The following is a 16,795-nucleotide window of genomic DNA, read 5'->3' as shown; positions in this document are numbered from 1 at the left end:
GTGAAGGGGAGAGAAAGACAGGTGCTCTTTCTCTCCATCTCACATCCTAGCCTTCTGTCATGCCAGCCTCCTCTGCCCAGTGAGACTTTCTCTGGGGGAGCCATAAGATCATGGCTACAGCTGCCGTTTAGAAGAAATGGGTACCTGAAGGCTACTAGTCCCTATGCTGGTGTAAGTCCATGGCAAGTTCAGAGCTTGCTGGCTTTACACATTCTCTGTTGCACAGTGAGGAGAATTTTAGAGATGATTTCCTGTTGGAAAACAATCTGCTTATAGTTTCAGGCGAGAAATTTCAAAAAACCCACACTTGACATCAAGTGTCCTAAGGAGATGGCAGGTGTCATTGAAGGGGAACTCAGACAGGGGTTTTTCTGTTCTACCTCACTCCCAGCCTCTGACCCAATGGAGTTAGGAGTGTGACTGAAAATAGTTTTGAAAGAAGTAATTAAAAGAGCCATCTAATCATCAAGCAGGACACCAGGCAGATCAAAGATTATTATTACTTTGAAATGTTCAGCAAATAGATGTTTCTGGTCTCTGGTTACTTCTAGAGGGGCGGGACCCTGAAAGTGACTCAACCATAACTATTTTTTCAACTGTTTTGTCAGTAGTGTCATTCACTGTTTTCCAAGAAACCACATTTCCCAGACCTGGCTTTGCAAAGGAGGCCGTAAGAAGCCACCACTTTCCCCCTGATTATCTGTGCCTATCAACATTAAACTCCCTCAAGACTTATGTCATCATCAATTACAATAACAGCAACCATGGCACCTAGTGAGTGCCCACGATATGTGGGCTCCTGCAGTCCTCACAACAGTCCTACAGTTAACACTGTTCTCATTTCACAGATAAGCAAACTGAGATCCAGAGACTTTTCATCACTGACTGAGACCTCCTGATTGTCTCTTTTGTCCTCAGTTCCCTTTCATGGAAATACTGCTCCAAGGGGAACATGACAGGAGTCCTCTCTTTCTACCCTTTGTACTCCCTATTCTTCTTACTCTCTCTTTCAAAAATAGGCATCATGTACCTATTGGACATTGGGCAATGAAGAGCAGTGATCCCTGAGAGACGACAAACAAGCAAACACAAAATACACACAAAAAATGAGGTGAGCCCTGTAATTGCCTCAGATTGTACCATGAGGGAGTATTGAGGCCAGAGTGCAGGAAAAGCGTACCCAGGTGGAGCCCTCTGGACTCCAGAGTTGAGAAGACAAAGTTAAAAGTTTGGAGAGACCAAAGTAGTAGAAGTTTACAGAATAGAGTAAAGGAGAGGGTAAAATTGCATGGAGAAAGGATCTGAAAATCTGCAGAGGATCCCCTCAAGTATTTAGGAGACTATTGATCAATGTATGCATAAGTTAGGGAAAGAATTATTCAAACGATAAGAGGGCATGGTGCTCAGTGCCTACTCAGGGCTAGGAACAATACTTGCTCCCACCAACTAGGCTGGAAACCCCCCATATTCTCCAAGAACTTAGTGGATTATTTTGAAAATTGTTACTCAGTCATAGGAAATAGTTACCTCCAGACTAAACATGCATATTATCCTGCCTAACAAATCTTAAGGTCAAGACTCAGAAGGATCAAATTGTTTCCAATAACTTAACTTCATCCAAGAGCAATGCTGAAGAATACTTATAGTAATGCAAATACGTTGAGCACACAACAAGGAAAAAATTATAATGTCTGGCATGGGTCAAAGATTATCAGACATATAGAGAAGCTGAAAAGTATGGCCAATAATGAGGAGAAAAATCAATTAATAAAAATGCACCCAGAATGTAAGGAAATTACATGACGTTGTAGTTTGAAGCAAATATTAAAATTGATAGAAAAGTATAGTCAAGCATTATGATTGTATTCCATAATTCAAAAATTTAAATAGAGACATAGAAGATATAAATAATACCCACAGGGTCCTGGCCGGTGTGGCTCAGCTGGTTGAACATCATCCAGTGCACCAAAGGGTCACCAGTTCAATTCCCCATTGGGGCACATGCCCAGGTTTCCAGCGCCATCCCCAGGGGTGGGGAGATGTGGGAGGAGCCGATGGATGTTTTGCTCTCATATTGATGTTTCTCTCTCTCCCTTCTTCTCCCTTCCTCTCTTTCCAAAATCAATAAAAGCACACTTAAAAAATTAAAAACTCCAAAAATACCCAAATCAGAATAGAGTAAAGGAGAGGGTAAAATTGCATGGAGAAAGGATCTAGAGATGAAAATGTCAACGCCTGAAATAAAAAAAATACAGTGGATTAGTTGAGAAGAAAAGGGTAGTAAACTTGAAGACATAGCAATAGAAACTATCTAAAAAGAAACAGTGAAAAATAAAAAAAAAATGGAAAAACTCAATAGAGTATCAGTAACTTGAAGGACAGATTTAAGTGGCCTGATATACATGTAATTCAAGTTTCTGAAGAAATACTTGAAGAATAATTGTATTCAACATATCCATAAAGTCTAATGAAACTCAAACACAAGGAACATGAAACAGCCTCCTCCCTCTGTGGCAACCAAAATGGTCACCCCCAAACTCCCGCCTCTCACTTTCCTTCCAGAGATAAATTGTTATCGTGAAATTTTGGCCCCACTGTTAGTTGGATTAAGTGGTTGGCATAGTCTTTTCTTCTGCCCAGTTGCAGAGGCAGGTGGTTGTTGTCTGTTAGAGTGCTGAGGTCAGAGGTTGCTGGATATAGACCTCCAAGGCCTGGTTACAGGGGTAAGTAGGCAGCTGAGGCCCACACCAAGCCAGAGCTTGTTGCAAGCTGCTAACCTGAATGGAAATTTGGTTAAAGCAAAGAACAAGTGAGGAATAACAATTTTGAGAGGGACTTGGAGAATACATACCAGAAATGCATAACTGAACTACATAACATCATCTGATTCAACTATGGAAATTGGAAATCAAAATGATAACTCTTCCTCTGGTAGCAGCTTATTTAAAACCCAGTGTTTCCTTACTCACCTAAATGGAGGCATAGAAATCCTATTAGAAAATTTGTTCATTCACCTGAAAATGTTCAAGCAAGAGATTCATCAAGTGACTCATATTTAGAACCAAGACCATTGACTTTGAAAGCTATTTTTTTTTAAATATATTTTATTGATTTTTCACAGAGAGGAAGGAAGAGAGCTGGAAAGCTAGAAACATCGATGAGAGAGAAACATCGATCAGCTGCCTCAGCTGCCTCCTGCACATCTCCCACTGAGGATGTGCCCGCAACCCAGGTACATGCCCTTGACCGGAATCGAACCTGGGACCCTTCAGTCCGCAGGCCGACGCTCCATCCACTGAGCCAAACCGGTTTCGGCTGAAAGCTATTTTTGAAAGATTCTGAAAAAAAAGGAAGAAATGTAAAAAGAGGAAATATAAGTCAACAGGAAGACCAAGGGGAAGACCAAGAGGAAAGAAAAACACTAGGTCACAAATAAATAAGAAACAATTTAAAGATAAAAGACCTGGGCTCCCATTTTTAGAATCAGAGAATGGAGGAAAACCATTACCTTGGAGAAAACTTTTAACCTTTGAACAAGTAGCAGCAAGAGGATTTTTCAACTACTTTCAAACTGAAGTATAAATACCACCTCAAGGAATCTTTCAAACTGATAAATGTTGGTGAAGATTTAGAAAAATATCTTTTTTTTAATTAAATCTTTATTGTTCAGATTATTACATTAGTTACTCTTTTTTCCCACCATAACTCCCCTCCACCCAGTTTCCACCCCACCCTCCGCCCTCACTCCCCACCCACTGTTCTCATCCATAGGTGCACGATTATTGTCCAATCTCTTCCCTCACCCCACACCCCTTCCCACCTCCCCCCGCAAGAATAGTCAGTCCATTCCCTTTCTATGTCCCTGATTCTATTACAATCACCAGTTCATACTATTCATCAGATTATTTATTCCCTTGATTTTTAGATTCACTTGTTGATAGATGTGTATTTGTTGTTCATAATTTGTATCTTTACCTTTTTCTTCTTCTTCCTCTTCTTAAAGGATACCTTTCAGCATTTCATATAATCCTGGTTTGGTGGTGATGAACTCCTTTAGCTTTTCTTATCTTGAAGCTCTTTATCTGACCTTCAATTCTGAATGATAGCTTTGCTGGATAAAGTAATCTTGGTTGTAGGTTCTTGGTATTCATCACTTTGAATATTTCTTGCCACTCCCGTCTGGCCTGCAAAGTTTCTGTTGAGAAATCAGCTGACAGTCGTATGGGTATTCCCTTGTAGGTAACTGAGTTTCTTTCTCTTGCTGCTTTTAGGATTCTTTCTGTCCTTTGCTCTTGGCATTTTAATTATGATGTGTCTTGGTGTGGTCCTCTTTGGATTCCTTTTGTTTGGGGTTCTCTGCGCTTCCTGGACTTGTAGGTCTATTTCTTTCACCAGGTGGGGGAAGTTTTCTGTCATTATTTCTTCAAATAGGTTTTCAATATCTTGCTCTTTCTCATCTTCTGGCACCCCTATAATTCTGATGTTGGTGTGCTTGAAGCTGTCCCAGAGGCTCCTTACACTATCTTCGTATTTTTGGATTCTTTTTTCATTTTGCTTTTCCGGTTGGGTGTTTTTTGCGCTTCTTCGTATTTCAAATCTAAGACTTGATTCTTGCGATCCTCTGGTCTGCTGTTGGGAGTCTGTATAATGTTCTTTATTTCAGTCAGTGTATGCTTAATTTCTAGTTGGTCCTTTATCACATCGAGGGTCTCATTAGATTTCTTGAAGATCTCACTACATTTATCGGCGGTCTCACCAGTCTTTTCAAGGGCCTTATTAAGTTTATCAGCAGCTTCTAGACAGTTCTTTAAAGACCTTAAAAGTGTGGTTTTGAACTCTATATCCAGCAGTTTCCTTTCCTCCAATTCTGTCTTTTGTGTCCTGTTTCTTTGTCTCGGCATTTTTTATGCTTTGCTGTGCTAAGTGTCCCAATTACCTGAGGTAGACACTCTTGGTGCACCCCCTTGTGGGCTTTGTGCATAGTCTTGTTGTAATTAAGCCTTGATTGTTGTAGTTATCATTGTGAGAAATTGACCTCCAGGCCAATTGGTTGTGAGAATCAGCTGTGTCTGCAGTGGGGGCAGTTCTGTGCTGGAGACACCCCTCTGGGGGTAGACTTGCTTTGATGGGGCTTTGGTGCTCACTGAGTCTGCACCCTGAGTGTGTCTTTTATGGTTCCACGGAGCTGCAAACTGGATGGTCCCACTCTGACCTCTGGGCTTCCTGGCTCCTGGATCTCTAGGGAGGTGCTAATCTAGCCTTTGCCTGAGGCTATCCAGCAAAAGTCTCCCTGCAGTGCTTGGGCAGGGTGGGTCCCACGGGATTAACAGGGTGGGGTTAGCAATTATGGCTGCTCTCAGTTTTGCCCTCAGAGGCTCTGCTTCTCAGTGTCCCAGTAATCGCTGCAAGCCCCAAGGAGAGAAAGCTGCCCTAGGGTTCTGAGTGATGCCAGACAGTCCTGCTTCTCCCATATGAGTCTGGGTCCCTAGAGACTCGCCTGGAGCTGGAGCTCAGAGCCTGAGACTCCCTCCCAATTGAAAACAACAACCACGCCCTCAGCCGCCAGCCCGCTCCACATGCACTCCGCACCTTAGTATTTTACTTCAGCACTGCGCCTCCTCTGAGTCTTGGTGTTTTTCTCTTTCCTCCTAGTTGTAGAACTTCCACTCAGCCAGCCTTCCTGTGGTTCTGGTTGATGTCCGTTCCGTCTTTTAGTTGTATTTTTGAAGTGGTTGTTCAAGGCAGCAAACTCCGGTGTTTACCTATGCTGCCATCTTGGTTTCTCTTCGAAAAAGAAGATCTTAATAGTCATAAATATAAATACTCATGACAATGGATCTGTCTCTCTAATTGAAGAGTCAGCATAAGTTTAATCATGTGAAATAATTTTGGTCATAGGTTTTATCAAATTAAATGTTTTAACATTTTAATGTTAAAAAAAGAAACATGAAACAAATGACACCAGAGTACTTTATAGTCAAATTGCTTAAATGATGAAGAGAAAACCTTAAAAGTAACCAGAGAAAGAAGTCACATTAAATAGAGATAAAATAAGGATAACAGATATTTTCTCATAGAAAGGAATGAAAGTGAGAAGATGGTAGAGCAACATATTTAAAATATTGAAAGAAAAATATTTTAATCTATAAATCTATACATGGTGAAAATATCTTTTAAAAACAAAACTGAAATAAAGACTTTTTTCCAGAGATACAAAAGTTCACATAATTCATCACCAGTAGGCCATACTATAAGAATGTTAAAAGAATTCCTGTAAGCAAAAGAAAAGTGAAATCCAATTAATATGAGCCTACCTAAAGCAACAAGAAATATCAGAAAAATTAACCAGAGAGAGATTATTTGGAGCATGTCCAGACTGGAGGCAGCAGGTCCACCCAAGTCAAGAGTACTATACTGAAACCAAATAAATGAAATGCCAGAATACTTGTGGCTAGGATTTGATCCTCCAGTGGGATATTTGAAGAACTTTTCTAGGGACTCTGACCAGCACAAAAGCACAAAGATATTGACATTAATGGCCCCACAAACAGAACAGTCCAAAATTGGAGACTGGGAGTTGACAACTCTTACACTTACGCTGAAAGATTCTAATCAGCTTTTCAGTCTCTACTCTTAAATATAAACAAACAAGAAACAACCAGAATACTGAGAAAAAGTCTCTAATATGAATGATAGAGGCCAAAACCACGAACAGAAAAAAAGAAAATCAATACACTTGAATATATATATATATATATATATATATATATATATATATATATATATGAACTGTGCAGGGAGCTAAAAAAATGTGAAACTCTTAGAAATACTATAAGCATAAAATAAGACCATATTACTATTAAAAACATAACAGAGAACAACAACGAAGTTCTTAGAAATAAAAGATAAGATAACATAAGGAAAACTAGATAAAAGGATTGGGAGATAAATTTGAGAAAACATCTAAGAAAATGTAGCAAAAAGTCAAGTTCATGAAAATAGAAGGTAAAATATTGGAAATTAGAACCCTGGTCCAGGAGATCCCATATCCCAGCAACATATATTACACAAAGAGAGAACTAAGAAAAAGGAGGAAATGAACTCACAAACTAAAAGATGAGATTATAAGTGGAAAGGGTACATAAGTGTTAATGCAAAAGAAAAAAAAAATAGACACAAACAAAACAACAACAACAAAATAGACTCATACCAGGGAACTTCAATAAGAAATTTTTGAACACTAGAGACAAACTCCCACAAGTCTCATATAAAGAATAAAAAATCAGAATGGATAAGAACTTTTAATAGCAACACTGAAAGCTAAAAGATCACTGAGATAATTTTTAAATTCTGAAGGATAAATATGATCAATTTAAAATTTTATACCCAACTAAATTCTCAATCAACTGTGAGGGTAGAATAAAGACATTTTCAGATATGCCAAGTCTCAAGAATTTTTCTTCTTATGCAGCCTTCTTGGACAACTATAGGATAATGTGTTCCACCAAAACAAGAGAGACAATCAGGTAAGAGGGTACAGGAACAGGATATCTAACACAAGAAAAAAGGGAAGGAACTCCTCCGGGAAGTGACATAAAGAAAGACTCCAGGCTTCTGATCAAGAGGGTGGCAGAGGTAAACACAGTACTCAAATCCTCCCACAACCACATCAAAAATACAACTAAACTTCAGAACAACTGTTATTCAGAACCACCTGAAATCTAGCTGAATGGAAGTCCTACAACTAAGGAATTAAAGAAACCACATTGAGACTAGAAGGCGAGGGAAAGACATGGACCTAGTTGATCCCACATCGATGTTGTGTAGTTTATAATTGGGAGGGATATCTTGCCCCCACCCCCATCTCCAGTCCCACACCAGTGCTGGGAAGAGAAGTTGCCATAACTTTGGGCTGTGGGGATTGTGGCTAAGTGACATGGAGGCTGCTGGAGTACTAGTCAGTTCCTTGCAAAGGGCCCATGCATGGACTTACTCAGACTCACTCTCTCTAAGCTGCAGTGCTGAGGCAGCAGCTTGAAAGGAACCAGGGACATACGGAGAGGAACTAAAGTATTCGGCACTGGGACAAGACAAAAGTGCTGGCAGAAGCCATTGTTCCTTTGCTGAGACCTTCCCCCCACAGAGCCAGCAGGCCAGAGCCATATCTGTCTCCATTAACCTGGCTCACACTGTTAGCTCCACCCTGGTGATTCCCTGAAACCCGGCCAGACCCAACTTGCAGGCCCATCCAAGCCGTTGCCAGTTGCTTTTCCATATAACTGGCCTCTCTTGCCTCATGCATTGAACCTTCCTAAAATGTCTCAAATGAGCAACATCTGGTATCTGTGTACCTCCTACCTCTTGCTAAGTGGCCCCAGGCCCTGCACTAGTGGCAGCCAGCCTTGGTTCACAGCTTGGCCTCTCCTGGGAGGCTGAGCCACTGGGCCCTCTTATACAAGGCCTCTCTACCAAGTCCAGGAGACATAGCAGCTCTACCTAATACATAGAAACAAACACAGGGATGCAGCCAAAATGCAGAGACAAAGAAATATGTCACAAATAAAAGAACTGGAGAAATCTCCAGAAAAAGAACTAAATGAAATGGAAGAAAACTGCCAGATACAGAGTGCAAAACAATGGTTATAAGGATGCTCAAAGAATTTACTGAGAATTCCCAGGAACTTAGTGAGAACATAAACAACATAAAAAAGGGCCAGTCAGAAATGGAGGATACACTAACTGAAATGAAGGATAACCTACAAGGGAATCAACAGTAGAGCAGAGGAAGCCAAGAATCAAACCAGCAATTTGGAATGTGAAGAAGCAAAAACACCCAATCAGAACAGCAAAAAAGAAAAATAATCCAAAAATATGAAGATAGTGTAAGGAGCCTCTGGGACAACTTGCATAACAACATTTGCATCATGGGGGTGCCAAAAGGAGAAGCAAGAGAGAGCAAGAAATTGAAAATCTATTTGCAAAATTAATGACAGAAAAATTCCTTAACATTGTGAAGGAGCTAGACATACAAGTTCTGGAAGCACAGAGTCCCAAATGATATGAAACCAAAGAGGCCCACACCAAGACACATTATAATCAAAATGCCAAGGGTTAAAGACCAAGAGAGAATCTTAAAAGGAGCAAGAGAAAAGCAGTTAGTTACCTACAGGGCACTCCCATAAAACTGTCAGCTGATTTCTCAACAGAAACTTTACAGGCCAGAAGGGATTGGCAAGAAATATTCAAAGTGATGAAAAGCAAGACCTACAACCAAGATTACTCCACCCAACAAAGTTATCAGTTAGAATTGAAGGTCAGATAAAGAGCTTCACAGATAAAAAACAAACAAAACAAAACACAAAAACTAAAGGAGTTCATTACCACCAAACCAGTCTTACATGAAATGTTAAAGGGTCTTCTTTAAGAAGAAGAAGAAAAGCCCTAGCCGGCTTGGCTCATTGGATAGAGCGTTGGCCTGCGGACTGAAGGGTTACGGGTTTGATTCCGGTCAGGGGCATATGCTGGGTTGCAGGCTCAATCCCCAGTAGGGGGCATGCAGGAGGCAGCTGATCAATGATGCTCTCATCATTGATGTTTCTATCTCTGTCTCCCTCTCCCTTCCTCTCTGAAATCAATAAAAACATATTTTTTTAAAAAAGAAGAAAAATAAAGATAAAAAATATGAACAATAAAATGGCAATAAATACATACCTATCAATAATTGAATCTAAAAAATCAAAATAGATTAACAGCATAACAGACACAGCCTTAGAGATATAGAACTTTTTAACAGTTGCTTGATGGGAGAGGGATGGGAGGGGTGGGGGAAAGGTGAAGGGATTTAGAAGTACAAATTAGTAGTTACAGAACAGTCATAGGGGTATAAAGTACAACATAGAGAATATAGTCAATAATCTATACAAATAAAAGGGTAATATGTTAATTAGAGCAGATGTCTTCTGGATGTCCTTCCGGACAAAGCTGTAGCGGCTGCCTGAGGCTCAGGTAAGCCCCAGTGACTGTGAGAGCCAAGGCTCAGGCAGCCATGGAGGCTGGCAGTGGCAGCAGCAGAGGCTTGATGGGGGCATTGCCTTCCTCCTGTAGAGGGAGGCCAGACTTCAGCTTAGGCCCGCTCCCCATCAGTAGGACATCCCCTGAGGGCTCCTGGGCTATGAGAGAGGGCAGGCAAGGCTGAAGGACCCCCCCAGGGCATGAATTTTTGTGCTCTGGGTCTCTAGTATTTTAAAAACTATGTATAGTGTTGGATGGGTATGAAATTTATTGGGATGATCACTTAGTAAGTTTTATAAAGCCTAATCACTAGGTCAATGATGGCGAACCTATGACACGCGTGTCAGAAGTGACACGCGAACTCATTTTTTTTGGTTGATTTTTCTTTGTTAAATGGCATTTAAATATATAAAATCAATATCAAAAATATAAGTCTTTGTTTTACTATAGTTGCAAATATCAAAAAATTTCTATATGTGACATGGCACTAGAGTTAAGTTAGGGTTTTTCAAAATGCTGACACGCCGAGCTCTAAAGGTTCTCCATCACTGCACTAGGTTGTATACCTAAAACTAATATAATATTGTGTGTCAACTGTAATTGAAAAATAAAAAATTATTTAGAGAGAGAGAGAGAGAGAGAGAGACAGAGAGAGAGAGAGAGAGAGAGAGAGAGAGAGAGAGAGAGAGAGAACGCCCAGGCCTAGAGAACAGTCTTTCCTTATTGGAACAAGGCAAAGAGTTTCTCAGGAAGATGAACTCTGTAAACCATTCAGGTGACTGAACATCTTAAGAAGAGATTTAACAAGGAGTGAAGAATTTGGGGTTGATTTAGTAATAAGCAGAAAAAATATGCTAGGCAAATAAAAAAATTACTAACACCAGGACAACTAAAAGTGGTCCCTCCAACTTTGTTCCTCTTTCTTAAGATTGTTGCAGCTATTCAGGGTCTTTTTTAGTTCCATATAAATTTTTGAGAATTTGTTATAGTTCTGTGAAATATGCTGGTGGTATTTTAATAGGAATTGTGTTGAATCTATAGATTGCTTTGGGTAGCATGGACATTTTAATGATGTCAATTCTTCCAATCCATGAACATATCTGTATGTCCTCTTTGGAGAAGTGTCTGTTCAGGTCTTTTGGTTTAGTACTTGTCTAGACTAATTTCAAGGAGTCTATTGACATCTCTTGTCAGTTATACTATATTCTTGTTTTTATTTTTTAATATGTTTTTATTGATTTTAGAGAGAAAGGAAGAGAGAGGGAAAGAGAGATAGAAACATAGATGCATCAACATTGATAGGCTTTTGTCACAAACTTAATATCAAATTTCAGTTTAGTCTTTTATAATATTCAGAGGATAGCTGCTTCAAAGAGTTATTAGTACTAATAGCACATACTGTGTATCAGGAAGCAAAAATTACAAAGTAGAAAACAAACTCTCTTGCCTGTCTACAAAAGGGTCTATCACCCTTCTCACCAGCCCAAAATTCTTGAGAATGGATTTTTATATCACTCTCTAGTTAATGGTCAATGACTCCTAAGTGCATGAAAGATTGCCTCAATGGCCAGCCTGGTTATATCTACTTTGTCCCCAGAATGTAATTTACAAAAGGGCAGGAACTGGTCTTTCAGAGCACTTGATAATTTGTAGGTGATCAGTAAGATTTGTCAGATGAGTCTATGTACCCAGCCATCTGACAGAGGATTATATTCTTCAAGAAACACGGTCTTTATCACTGTAGCACAGGTTGCTCTCAACCCCTGCAGAAATGTGATGTTGTTTTAAAAATAGAGAAGATGTGCCTAGAGACTGAATCCATGGAAAACCAACTTAAAGGCAACATACTTCCCAGGAAACATGTCAGGGACATTATCATCCTTTTCAAGTACAGGATGCCGGCCTCGGCTGTTTTTATTACTTAATACAATTCTTAATACATTTCCTCAAAGTACTTAGTTTCTATCCCTCAGACAGTTTTGTGGGCTTAAATTTTTTTCCATGAATTCCATTGTAATACTTTATATTGCTGCTATACTTAGAGTCCCAAGTTGAACTCCAGAATCTAACAAATAGCTTGTGTTCTACTTAGAGTAAACCTGATATACTAAAATCCAAGTTTATAAAATACATAAATATATGCAAGGTTATGAATACCACAAAAGGTCCTGAACTTGCAAAAGGAATTATCTCTGAATTCTGGTAAAAATCCAACCTACTGGTATACTTAGCATATTATTCAATTTGCAAAGTCTTGACTTTTACTCACCTGAGGGCCTGTAAAGTGGGGTGTACTCACATGCATATTTTATGTGCCTGTTTGTGTTAGTGAACCAGCATGGCTACATCACTCTTATTTCAGCATCTCTTATTATACAGCGCTGAAATTGCCATTTTTAACTTTTTGCAGATCCTTTAAGTTAAAGAAAGGGAGAGAGAAAGGAATACAAGATGAATGGTTTGGGCTCAAGTTGGCTCTCTCCAGGCCAGAGTTTATTGTTTGTATGAAAACAAGAGTTTTCAAAGGCAACTGCCAGGCTGCTGGCACCATCAAAGGAATATCCTCGAAGAAAGCCAGCACACAGGGAAATTCCATCAGAGCCCCTCTGGTTGGGCTTCACAGGGCACAACCAGATGAAACTTGGCTTGGATGGCCAATCCTCACCTGTGCCAGCATCCTGAAAGGGCAGAAAACATTTCTGATCTGCTACTGGGTCAGATCTGCTGGCAAAAAGCCATTTACCTCATCCCATCATTTATAATTTGGTGGTACCTGCCCGTGGGACTCCTAGCGTGGGTGATTACAGAACAGAACAGAACAAAACTTATTGGCCTGGGGAGTGGGGAGAAGGTTGCAAACCACTTGTCTTCTTCAGACCTCACCCTAGGTGTATAATGTGCAAGCTGATTCACTATCCCTTGACGCTTGCTCAAGCAATCTGCTAGGGCAGTAGTCGGCAAACTCATTAGTCAACAGAGCCAAATATCAACAGTACAACAATTGAATTTCTTTTGAGAGCCAAATTTTTTAAACTTAAACTATATAGGTAGGTACATTGTTATTAACTTAATTAGGGTACTTCAAAGGCTTAAGAAGAGCCACACTCAAGGGGACAAAGAGCCGCATGTGGCTCGCAAGCCACAGTTTGCCGACTACGGTGCTAGGTCATGATCTAGCCACAGTCAGGCAGCTCCTGTGACCTCAAGACTCTGAGAGAATTATTGAGCTTCTATGTTCCGCTTTTCCTCTCTATCAGTGGACATAATAATGCCACCCCTTTTCTGAGGTTGTTCCTAAAGTTGACAGTGATGCAGGTGGCAGAGCAGCAAAAACTGTTGGAAGAGGTCACCTTGAGTAGGGCTGTGTTATGAATTTCATTGGCTCTAGACACTTTTGCCTATTTTTAAAATATATTTTTATTGATTTCAGAGAGGAAAGGAGAAGGAGAGAGAGAGAGAAATATCAATGATGAGAGAGAATCATTGATTGGCTGCCTCCTGCATGCCCCACACTGGGGATTGAGCCCACAACCCAGGCATGTGCCCTTGACTGGAATCCAACCTGGGACCCTTCAGTCCGCAGGCCAACATTCTTTCCACTGAGCCAAACTGGCTAGGGCTCTAAAAAATTGTTTTTAAATTTTATTTTTTGATTGTGTCAGTACAAAAATGAATGTATTAATATACATGTTTGGTCTGATCAAATAATTGAATCAATATCCCCTCCCCAGGGAAACTGACACTTAAATCATCTCACAACCAACATTCCTTTTCTCTTAGAACACATTATATTTGTTAACTTTCCCCTCCAGACTTGCCCAGGATCCAGACCTGCCCAGAGAATTCCCCACTGAAAAAGTCCACCTGGAGTTCTTTAAAATCTCTGACTCCCTGTCCCTGGGTGCCAATGCCATTTTGGGGCTCAGCCCATCTGGTCTCCAGATGACCTAATAAATTCATAATTCTTTACCACTTTTGGCCTCCTGTGTTTCTCCTTTGGCGACCCTAACAATACAGGGTGAAACAAAAGTCAGTTTACAGTTGTTCATATGGAAAATAATACAATCCTATTAATAAAAGTTTATGTGGTCGTCACGCCCTCACACCGTGATGCCCTCACGCTGCAATGAGCGATCACCAGGAGTTCTGATGTGGAACTCAATCCATAGTTCAGAGGGTTAAGGGACTAGAGCAGAATCTATGAGGAGGTAGAGGGCAGGCAGCAGGAGGACATAAAACTCAGAGTTCCTTTCATTCCTCATCTGCTACATGCCAACAAAAGTGTGGCCTACATGCAGCCCTACTGGTTATAGGGGAACTTTCTGTCTGGTTCAGCCAAGGATAGAGTGATGCAAGATGAACACAAAACCCCCTTAGTTTAGTTCTAGATTTTCAGGGCTCAAGTGCAGAGAACTTACTTAATTCAGTTGCTTTGGCCAAGGCAGGCCCCAGCATAGTATTAAGGCAGTGAGAATAATGCAGGCCCAATGGTTTTAACTAAGCCAGTGAAGTGATTAAAATGAGATGACCTGACCTTTATATGACAGATCCCAAGTTGCTTATGTGGTTTAAAAAAGCAAAACAAAAAAACTTTCTCTGCTTCTCTAGCTTGAAATCCATGCAAACAGAAATTCAGTAGGGCAAAGAAGATCTTTAAAAATGCAAATAGCTATGGGATGTTTATGGTATTATCAATCATTCACACCTTAGAGTGAATTAGTGTAGTTGGCCTGATTTTTCCTCAACACTTAACTGAGATTTGCATTGCTGCCAAACGGGTTTGGATGGGAAGAGGAGAAAGAGGGAGAATATGTTTTGTTCTCTGGAGTACTTAGTGAACGGAGGACTAGAGGTTTTCTGGGTTGGGGACTCTTCCAGTGACCAATAAACACCAGGTGGGCTTGAGACCCTGGAGGGGAGGTTGGCATGGGGTGAATAGTAGGGCATAGGGAGAAGGGTACATAGAGAGAGATGGAACACTTTCTTACCTGGAAGTTAAGCAATTAAGTCAGGGTCTTTAAGAGTTTTGTGAAAAAAAGATGGCGGTGTCGGCAGCAAGGGCCCCTAGCTATGGCTCTGTGGGCCAGTACTAGTTGGCCCGTTGCCTTTGTCAGAAAAATTCCCTGGACCGTCTCTTGGAGTGAGCTGAGAGAACACTTTGCACAGTTTGGCCATATATGAAAGTGCACTGTACCTTTTGACAGAGACTGGCTTTCACAGCAGTATGGGTTGGATTCATTTTTCTTCAGAAGAACTTCAGAATGCACTACAGCATGACAATCATGTTATTGATGGAGTAAAACTCCATGTTCAAGCTCAGAGACCAAAAGTTTTGCAAGGGGATCAAACATCTGAGGAAGAGAAAGATTTTTAAGACTATTACTACCTATTAAATAAAGGAACAAAACGGGGGGTGGGGGAAGAGTTTTGTGAAAGAATAAATTGTCATTCTTCTGAATGCAATGTCCACATCAGCCACTGCTCTGAAAACTCTTCTCGCATGGCCTGGCGAATGTCAGGAAGCAGCCTTTCTCTCATCTTCCCATCAAATCATTTTTCTGTAAGTTAAATTTAAACTATTATATTTCTTAATTGCTTGGTAGAATTTTAGCAGGGTCTGCCTGAAATATCTATGCTGTCCCACTCATTTCCTAAAGGAAAACATCTTTTGGTGGTGGTTGGGGGGGGGGGGGGTTGTCCTTATTTGATTACAGTACATTCATTTTGGATGGTTACTTATTTTGATACCAGAAATGCATCCACAATTCTCCTATTCAATTTGAAAGAAAATTCCTAAAGTGAGACTGAGAGACTCCCTGGAAAATTAATATGAGTGGAGCCCAGAAACGATGTTCTTTCCCCAAATCATTGAATGTTTGTTTGTTTGTTTGTTTGTTTGTTTATTTTTAACAAGGGCAAGCAGAGCCACTGTCCAAACCAACTAAGGTTGGGATTAGAGAAAAGGCACCTATTCAGTGATTACTGAAAGAGCAAGGCCATGTGTTGCTAGTCATTCTCTCTTGAGTGTTGGGTCTCTATCTGATAAACTTTCTGATATGGAGGTACCTACATTTGGCGACAGTCCTGATGAAATGGTCCAAAATCTCCGTAGCCCTGAGACTGATGTATTCGTGTCTCCTGTTTGTTACCGCACTGATCCTTATTTCTGCTGTGCTGCCGTGTCCCAGGATGGGTAGGTGAATTCACTATAGCCATAAATAGACTATAGCCACAAATATAGCTATTCACTATAGCGACAAATGTCTCCTTTCTGATGTTTTCTTTAAGGGTTAAACTTGAGTCCTAAATGCCTTATACAGTGACGTGAAGAGCATTATAGGTAAAAAGAAAACAAAACAATGCCTTACCTTGCTCTTTCCATAATATAATATTAGGAAACTAAAGAAGCAATTGTACGTGAAATGTTTTTATTTGGCCTTAAACTATTTTCCTGCCAGATAAAAGCAGACTGATGTGTATGATTTAAACTTGCTTTAAGTTTACTGTGCTGTGCTTGGCCGCTGAGTCAGCCTCACATATAGTGGGAAGGTGCAGGCTTTGACATCAAGGTGACCTGAATTGAAATCCAGCTTTGCCACTACTATATAGTGCTGGAGTCTGTTTACTTTTCTTTTCTCTCCCCTCCTCCTCCTCCTCCACCTCCTCCTCCTCCTTACTTGTAAATAGAGAAACAGCAACAAAAATACCCAACTCACAGGATTCCTGTGGAGATTACCTGAGATCAGTCATACAGTGCACGTTTGAAGGCACTAAAAAATATTAG

General features: G+C 40.4%; 2 pseudogenes; both read left to right on the top strand.

Annotated features, from left to right (window-relative positions):
- Positions 1–2,864: 2,864 nt before the first annotated feature.
- On the top strand, positions 2,865–5,867 carry LOC132226634 (TATA box-binding protein-associated factor RNA polymerase I subunit D-like; annotated as a pseudogene).
- A 9,183-nt stretch (positions 5,868–15,050) lies between these two features.
- LOC132226261 (SRA stem-loop-interacting RNA-binding protein, mitochondrial-like) lies at positions 15,051–15,419 on the top strand (annotated as a pseudogene).
- The last annotated feature ends 1,376 nt before the right edge of the window (positions 15,420–16,795 follow it).

This window comes from Myotis daubentonii, chromosome 2 (genome assembly GCF_963259705.1).
Source record: "Myotis daubentonii chromosome 2, mMyoDau2.1, whole genome shotgun sequence".
NCBI lineage: Eukaryota > Metazoa > Chordata > Mammalia > Chiroptera > Vespertilionidae > Myotis > Myotis daubentonii.
Note: the sequence above shows the minus strand (reverse complement) of the source record. Positions and strands in the feature narration are given on the sequence as shown.